This window comes from Procambarus clarkii, chromosome 72 (assembly GCF_040958095.1).
Source record: "Procambarus clarkii isolate CNS0578487 chromosome 72, FALCON_Pclarkii_2.0, whole genome shotgun sequence".
NCBI classification, from domain to species: Eukaryota; Metazoa; Arthropoda; class Malacostraca; order Decapoda; family Cambaridae; genus Procambarus; species Procambarus clarkii.
In genome coordinates, this window is record NC_091221.1 from 14,663,652 (window position 1) to 14,672,659 (window position 9,008).

Below are 9,008 nucleotides of genomic sequence, written 5' to 3' on the forward strand. Positions count from 1 at the left end.
ACAGTACCTGCTATGTAGTCACTGAAACCTTCACAGCCCTGAATATCCATCTCCTCAAAATTCCAGCCTTTTTTTACCAGCAGAGCTACACCACCCCCACCTCTTCCTTCCCTCTCTTTCCTCATAACATAATAGTCCTGTGGGAACACTGCGTTTGTTATCGTTTTCGTGAGCTTTGTTTTTGTGAGGGCTATTATATCTGGGTTTTCCTCTAGTACCCATTCTCCAAGCTCATTTGCTTTATTTGTAATTCCATCTATGTTAGTGTACATCGCTTTGAGACTCACTTTCTTCTGTCCCTTCTCAAATCGCCTCCTTGGTGAGTGTTCTGCTGGTGGGGGAGGCTGTTCCATGGGTGTGAGGACCTGTGAGGCAGATAACAGGGTCTCAGAGGATACTGGGATGAGGGGCGGGGGATCCAGTGAAGGGGAAGGGACAGGGAGGGTATGGGGTGAAAGGGGAGGGAGGACGGGAAGGAAAGGGGGGGGGGAGGACTTGGGAGGAGGGGAGGGGTAGAAGGGTGGGGATTGGGTGTGGGGGAGGGAGATTTGGCTGAACATTTGAGTGGGGGCAGAAGGGTTTGGGGTAGGGGGGTTTTCTATGCAGAGGAGGGTGGCGGGGTTGTCCTCCCTTCTGGTGTTACTGGGTAGCTGGTTGTGGGTTCCCCCCTCGCCTCTGGGGGTGATATGTTGGGAGCTGTGACTTCCTGGTTTTCCCCTCTCGCCCTGCGCCTCTTCCTTGCTTCTACCGCCACAGCTGTCTCCTCCCTTGTCATGTCTCTCTGGAGGAATACATTTTTTAATTTTCCCACGTTTTTCAGGGAGCTCTTCCTTGATAGGATCTTCTCCTTAGTGCTCTCGTTTGCAAACACTATCTTTATCATTCGGTCTCGGTCTTTGTTGTACCAACCTAGCCTGAAAACCTTCTCAATGCTATGCTCAGCCTCTTCCATGTCTAGTGCCTTTAGTACTTCATTCACTGCTGCTTTTTCCTTGTCATTCCACTCTGTCCTATTAGAGCCTTCCTGCTCTTTAATACCCACAGCAACCACTGATCTGTTCCTTTCCAGCAGTTGGCTAGTGGAGCGTGCCACCTCCTGTGAGGTGGCTGCTTTCATGGCCACCTCCATCACTGCAGTCATTACTTCAGAGTTATTTTTTTTGAGTATTTCCGCAAATGTTGCTTTTATTGTGGCATTCTCATCCAAAAAACTATTACCACCTTCTCCCTGGATGGTTTTCTGATTCTCAGCCTCGATACCATTCTCTTTGAGGGCTCTAATCTCCTCCTTTGCTGCTGTCAGCTCTCTTTTCAGGTTGCTTATTTCGTTCTTTATTTCCTGCATCATTTCTTGCATCTCACTCTTGATGTCCTCCAGAAACTGGGCGAACGTTTCCTTCATTTTGTCATCTTGGCTCTTCCCTGTTCCCCTGGTACCTCTGGCTGCCATGCTTGCCCCTGTTCCTATAGTTGTGCCGTGATACGATTTGTCAGGAGGGCAGAGCGGGATGGGGGAGGGAGAGAGAGAGAGGAAGAGAGAGAGAAAGAGAGAGAGAGAGAGAGAAAGGGAGTGATAAAGGGAGAGATAAATGGGTGGGTGGGGGCGATCCGACCCTTCCACTGAAGTGAGAAGAAAGTAGAAGGGGAGGGGGGGAGGAGAGGTGTGTGTGTGTGTGTCAAAGATCGACCTCAGAGGATCACCCTAAATTGTGCCAAACAGATGGAAGAAGTACTAAGGAATGCTAGAAAATTACAAAGTGATGAGGATGGGAAAGTGTGGTCATTAAGACGAGATCTTTCAAAAGAAGATAGGGAGAAGCTGAAACTGAACCTCGCCGAGGCAAAACGTTTAAATGAGAGCAGGAATGAAGAAGAAATAAATTCTTTTTTCTACAAAGTGATAGGGGTAGGTAGGCCAGTAAAGTGGTACATAAAGGCAAACCAACAAAATCATTAGAGAGAGGGGGAGTGAAAAATAAGAAGAGGGGGAACAAGTTCCTCAAGATTGCATACACCAACATAGATGGAGTAAGATCGAAGATACTGGAGTTAAGTGATGTAATACAGCTGCAGACACCAGGCATTGTTGCACTCACAGAGACAAAACTTGAAGATGTTATTTTAAATGAGGTCATATTCCCAAGGGGCTACTCAATTTGGAAACGGGACAGAAAAATTAGGAAAGGCGGTGGCGTTGCTGTGCTGGTGAAAGAACACCTAAAGGTGAACGAAATAATGACTGCCAATCCACAAGTTGACATAATAGCACTAGAGATCTGCCATGAGGATGACAAACTAATGATCATAAATGCATATAGTCCACCGCCAAGCAGCACATGGTCAAATTAGGAGCTAGATAGTAAACCAGAAGGTCTTATAACAATAATGAGAGAGATCATAGCGAGTGCGGATCTCGCTATGACTATAGATCATATCTGTTGATATGATCACGACTGTTGATAGTCAGCGACTTCAACTTGAAATCCATAGATTGGGAAGCATATGAAGCTAAAACAGAAGATTTTTGGACCTGTAAATTTGTAGACCTAATCCTGGAAACATTCTTGTATCAACATGTTAAACAAGCTACGAGGATGAGGGAAGGGGACGTTCCCTCCATGCTATGTTTGATATTTACCAGGAAGGAGGAAGAAATATTTGATATTCAGTGCATTCCTCCCTTGGGTAAAAGTGACCATGTCTTTTTGGGAATAAAGTATGCAATGCGTTATAATCTGGAAGAAAATAAGAAGGTTGATGCAATTGAAAAGCCTGGCTTTTGGAGAGGACATTATGGCAACCTTAGAAAAAATTTTAGTGAGTATAATTGGACAGACTTGTTGCTAGGCAAGGAAGTGAATGAATTTATACCAAAACAGAGATGCAGAACTAGGAAACAGGATTGGTTCAACAGAAATTGGGAGAGGGCCAGAGACCAAAAGACACAAAAATGGAATCAATACAGGAAGAGGCCGAACCCCCAAACATACCAGCGATACAAAGATGTGAGAGACAACTACACGGCAGTGAGGAGAGAGGCAGAAAGAAATTTTGAAAAAGGGATTGCAGACAAATGTAAAACAGAACCAGGTCTATTTTATAAATTCATAAACAACAAATTGCAGGTAAAGGATAATATTCAGAGGATGAAAATGAGAAATAGATTCACGGAAAATGAAAAGGAAATGTGTGAAACATTAAACGAAAAGTTCCAAAGTGTGTTTGTACAAAATGAAATCTTCAGGGAACCAGACACAATAAGAATTCCAGAGAACAACATAGAGCACATAGAGGTGTCTAGAGACGAAGTGGAAAAAATGCTAAAGGAGCTCAGTAAGAACACAGCAGTTGGTCCAGATGGAGTTTCACCATGGGTTCTGAGAGAATGTGCACCTGAGCTCAGCATTCCACTTCAACTGATTTTTCAGGCATCCCTGTTTACAGGAGTTTTAGCTGATGTGTGCAAAAAGGCTAACATAGTTCCAATCTACAAAAGTGGAAGCAGGGAAGACCCCCTTAATTATAGACCTGTATCATTGACAAGTGTAATAGTCAAAATATTGGAAAAAATAATAAAAACTAAATGGGTAAATCACCTGGAGAGAAATGATATAATATCAGACAGACAGTATGGTTTTCGATCTGGAAGATCCTGTGTATCGAATTTACTCAGTTTCTATGATCGAGCAACAGAGATATTACAGGAAAGAGACGGTTGGGTTGACTGCATCTATCTGGACCTAAAAAATGCTTTCGACAGAGTTCCACATAAGAGGGTGATCTGGAAACTGGTAAATAGTGGAGGGGTGACAGGTAAGCTTCTAACATGGCTGAAAAATTTTCTGACTGATAGAAAAATGAGGGCAGTGATCAGAGGCAATGTATCGGACTGGAGAAATGTCACAAGTGGAGTACCACAGGGTTCAGTTCTTGCACCAGTGATGTTTATTGTCTACATAAATGATCTACCAGTTGGTATACAGAATTATATGAACATGTTTGCTGATGATGCTAAGAAAATAGGAAGGATAAGAAACTAAGATGATTGTCATGCTCTTCGAGATGATCTGGACAAAATAAATATATGGAGCACCACTTGGCAAATGGAATTTAATGTATATAAATGCCATGTTATGGAATGTGGAACATTGACCCCACACAACCTATATATTATGTGAGAAATCTTTAAAAAATTCTGATAAAGAAAGAGATCTAGGGATGGCTCTAGATAGAAAACTATCACCTGAGGACCACATAAAGAATATTGTGCAAGGAGCCTATGCCACGCTTTCTAACTTCAGAATTGCTTTCAAATACATGGTTGGCGATATACTAAAGAAATTGTTCACGACTTTTGTTAGGCCAAAGCTAGAATATGCAGCGGTTGTGTGGTGCCCATATCCTAAGAAGCACATCAACAAACTGTAAAAGGTGCAAAGACATGCTACTAAGTGGCTCCCAGAACTGAAGGGCAAGAGCTACGAGGAGAGGTTAGAGGCATTAAATATGCCAAAACTAGAAGACATAAGAAAAAGAGGTGATATGATCACTACATACAAAATAGTAACAGGAATTGATAAAATCGATAGGGAAGATTTCCTGAGATCTGGATCTTTAAGAACAAGAGGTCATAGATTTAAACTAGCTAAACACAGATGCCGAAGAAATAAAAGAAAATTCACTTTTGCAAACAGATTGGTAGACGGTTGGAACAAGTTAGGTGAGAAGGTGTTGGAGGCCAAGACCGTCAGTAGTTTCTAAGCGTTATATGACAAAGAGTGCTGGGAAGATGGGACACCACGAGCGTAGCTCTCATCCTGTAACTACATTTAGGTAATTACTCACACACACACACACACACACACACACACACACACAGGAAATGAATATGGAATGGCACACACACAATAGGAATGAATATGTCAGGATGAGAAGAGAGGCAGAAAGACAATACGAAAATGGCATCGCAAGCAAGGCAAAGACTCAGCCTAAATTGTTGCATAGCCACATTAGGAGAAAAACAACAGTAAAGGAACAGGTTATGAGATTAAGGATAGGGGCGGAAGGATTCACTACAAATGACAAGGAAGTGTGTGAGGAATTGAATAAGAAATTCCAGGAGGTCTTCACCTTGGAACAAGGAGAAATTCCAGAGGTAAGTGAGGGAATAGCTAACCAGGAACCACTGGAAGAGTTTGAGATTACCAGTGGGGAAGTAAGGAAGTGTTTACTAGAGTTGGACGTGACGAAGGCTATAGGCCCAGATGGAATCTCCCCTTGGGTTCTAAAGGAAGGAGCAAGAGAACTGAGCCTACCACTCTCCATAGTGTATAACAAATCACTGGCAACAGGGGAACTGCCAGATATTTGGAAAGCAGCTAACGTAGTCCCGATATACAAGAAAGGGGATAGACAGGAGGCACTGAACTACAGGCCAGTGTCCCTAACCTGCATACCATGCAAGCTGACGGAGAAGATTGTGCGAAAAAAACTAGTGGAGCATCTGGAGCGAAGGAACTTTGTAACACAGCATCAACATGGGTTCAGGGATGGCAGGTCCTGCCTCACAGGGTTACTTGAATTCTACGACCAGGCAACAAAAATAAGGCAAGAAGAGAAGGGAGGGCAGACTGCATATTTTTGGATTGTCAAAAAGCCTTTGATACAGTGCCACACAAGAGGCTAGTGCGAAAGTTGGAGATGCAGGCTGGAGTGAGAGGGAAGGTACTCCGGTGGATAGAGGAGTACCTAAGCAACAGGAGACAACGAGTCTGTGTGAGGGGTGAAGTCTCAGATTGGCGAGACGTTACAAGCGGAGTTCCACAGGGGTCAGTCCTTGAACCTATACTGTTTTTGGTATATTTAAATGATCTCCCAGAGGGTATAGGTTCGTTCCTCTCAATGTTTGCCGACGATGCAAAAATTATGAGGAGGATTCAAACAGAGGAGGATAGTAGGAGGCTACAAGATGACCTAGATAGACTGAGTGAATGGTCCAACAAATGGCTGTTGAAGTTCAACCCGAGTAAATGCAAAGTAATGAAACTAGGCAGTGGAAATAGTAGGCCAGACACAGGATACAGAATAGGAGATGAAGTACTTAATGAAACAGACAGAGAGAAAGATCTAGGAGTTGATATCACACCAAACCTGTCTCATGAAGCCCACATAAAGAGAATAAAGTCTGCGGCATATGCGAGGATGGCTAACATCAGAACGGCGTTCAGGAACCTGTGTAAGGAATCATTCAGAATCTTGTACACCACATATGTAAGACCAATCCTGGAGTATGCGGTCCCAGCATGGAGCCCGTACCTTGTCAAGCACAAGACGAAGCTGGGAAAAGTCCAAAGGTATGCTACTAGACTAGTCCCAGAACTAAGAGGCATGAGTTATGAGGAAAGGCTGCGCGAAATGCACCTTACGACACTGGAAGACAGAAGAGTAAGAAGGGACATGATCACAACCTACAAAATCCTTAGGGGAATCGACCGGGTAAACAAGGATGAACTATTCAGCTCTGGAGGGACGCGAAGAAGGGGACACAGGTGGAAGCTGAGTACCCAAATGAGCCACAGAGACGTTAGAAAGAACTTTTTCAGTGTCAGAGTAGTTAGTAAATGGAATGCATTAGGAAGTGATGTGGTGGAGGCTGACTCCATACACAGTTTCAAATGTAGATATGATAGAGCCTAGTAGGCTCAGGAATCTGTACACCAGTTGATTGACGGTTGAGAGGCGGGACCAAAGAAACAAAGCTCAACCCCCGCAAGCACAATAAGGTGAGTACAATTAGGTGAGTACACACACACATCTATATTCAAGAAGAAATCAAGAAGAGCAGAGTGGCAGGGGAAAGTGAGATAACTAGGCTTACAACTGAATTTGGCAGGAATAAGGGTAGCATGGCAAAGGGAGGGGAAGTGGTGGGAGATTTAGTAGTGAGTGTGGGAGTGGTGGGGGTCAATCAGTGGGGAGGGCGACCAACATGACCCTTCACTGAGGAGGTCAATCATAATCCATGGAATACTTGAAGCCAATGCATCATCGAGGCAGGATAGGATTGAGATTGAAGATTTTGAGCTACAGGGGATCTTGAGAGATATCAGAGCCGAGATAGCAGGGAATGAGGTGGGAATCCACCGCCGCATTGGGGCGTATAACTGTAACAAGAAACGATCTGTCCTGGTACAGTTCACTAATAAGGAGGCTGTGGATTACATATTGCAACACAAGCACTTACTCAGCGGTAGCGAAAACTATTACAACGTGAATACTGACAAATACATGACCAAAGATGAGCAGATAGCCCACAGGGTGAGCCGTACTCGACATATCTCCTCAAATTTGAGCGTAGTTACCTAACCCAGTGCTAACCCAACCCGTGCCCCACCCTGTGCTAACAAGCCCACACCTGCTTTCCAGGTTACTCCCTCCTCAAATCAGCCCTCCCTGCCCCTGCTTATCTCCCCAACACCTCCCCTGATTCCTCTGACCCCATTGCATTCGAATCCATCTGAATCATCCCACATTCCAAGGCCCCCCCCTCATCCTCTCAACCCCCAAAACCCGACTAGCCCTCATCCCCTCAACCCCCAAACCTGACCAGCCCTCATCCCCTCAACCCCCAAAACCCGCCCAGCCCTCATCCCCTCAACCCCCCAAAACGGCCCAGCCCTCACCCCTCCTAATCCCCTCATCTTCCATGTGACCCTCTACCCTTGCGAGGGGGGGGGCACATGGACCTCCCGTGGGGCATGGAGGGACCCACCCACCTCTTACTCCATTTCTCTTTTCCCCCTTCTGCCCTAATGCCCACACCTACCCCTGAGTTTTCCTTGACTAATACAACCTCCCTCCCACTATCTCTATCCATGTTCCATCTGCCACTCTTCCCCCGACCCAACTCTATCCTTCTCCTCCCTCCCCAACCTCTCCACCTCTATCTGACTCTCAACATTACGCTACTTCCCAACTCCTCTATGCCTCTCAGACTATGCCTAATCTTCAAACTCAGTATGCCCTTTCTACACCAAAACTACCTACCCAGGCTCTACCCCAGACCTTCCTACCTTCCGTCCTAGATGCCCAGCCCACATTCGCCCCCCAAGCACCCCCTCCAGACTCCGTCCACCCCCCAGATCCCCCCAGCCCCCATTCACCCCCCAGACACCTGCCAGATCCCCCCCCCTCCCAGACCCCCAGAGAAAGGGTGAACTCTGGTACCAGAGTTTCCATGAAGAATTTCAAGGTTTGGTGCAACAATGCTGATGGAGTATCTAATAAAGCAGAAGAGATAGAAGAGAGAGTGAGTAAGGCAGATCCTCACATAGTTACAATAGTGGAAACTAAAATAAATGCCATGATCTCAGATGCAATCTTTCCAAAGGGCTACCAGGTGATAAGAAAAGAGAGGACAAAGAGACAGGGAGGGGTAGTGGCACGCCTAATAAAGCGGAAACGAAGTTTGAAGACCTGGGAAATCGGGTTACCAATGAGAGCAAAAGCTTCATACATGGAACTCTGACAGGAGATGGGAGGAAGATTGTGATCTTGGTAAACTACAATCCCCCACCAAACAGTAGAAGACAAAGGAAGGAGTATGATGACAACAACAAGATATGCATAGATGAACTGCAGAAGACAGCAACATTAGCTCACAGAATGAGAGCGAAGTTGCTGGTCATGGGGGACCTAAATCATGGAGAGATAAATTGGGAAGCAAGGAATCCCTATGGAGGGGACGAAACGTGGGGAGCAAGGTTAGAAGATGTTATAGACAGGAATTTCCTAACACAACATGTGAAGGAAGACACAAGGGAAAGAGGAGGAGATGCACCGAGCCTATTAGGCCTGATTTTCACCCAGAACGTAGAAGATATCGAGAATTTGGAGCATGAAATACCTCTAGGGGCCAGCGACCATTGTATCCTAGTCTTTGACTGCATGATGGAATTCAAACTTGTGACCATGAGACAAGAGGTCTGGGAAAGGATAGTTGACTTCAG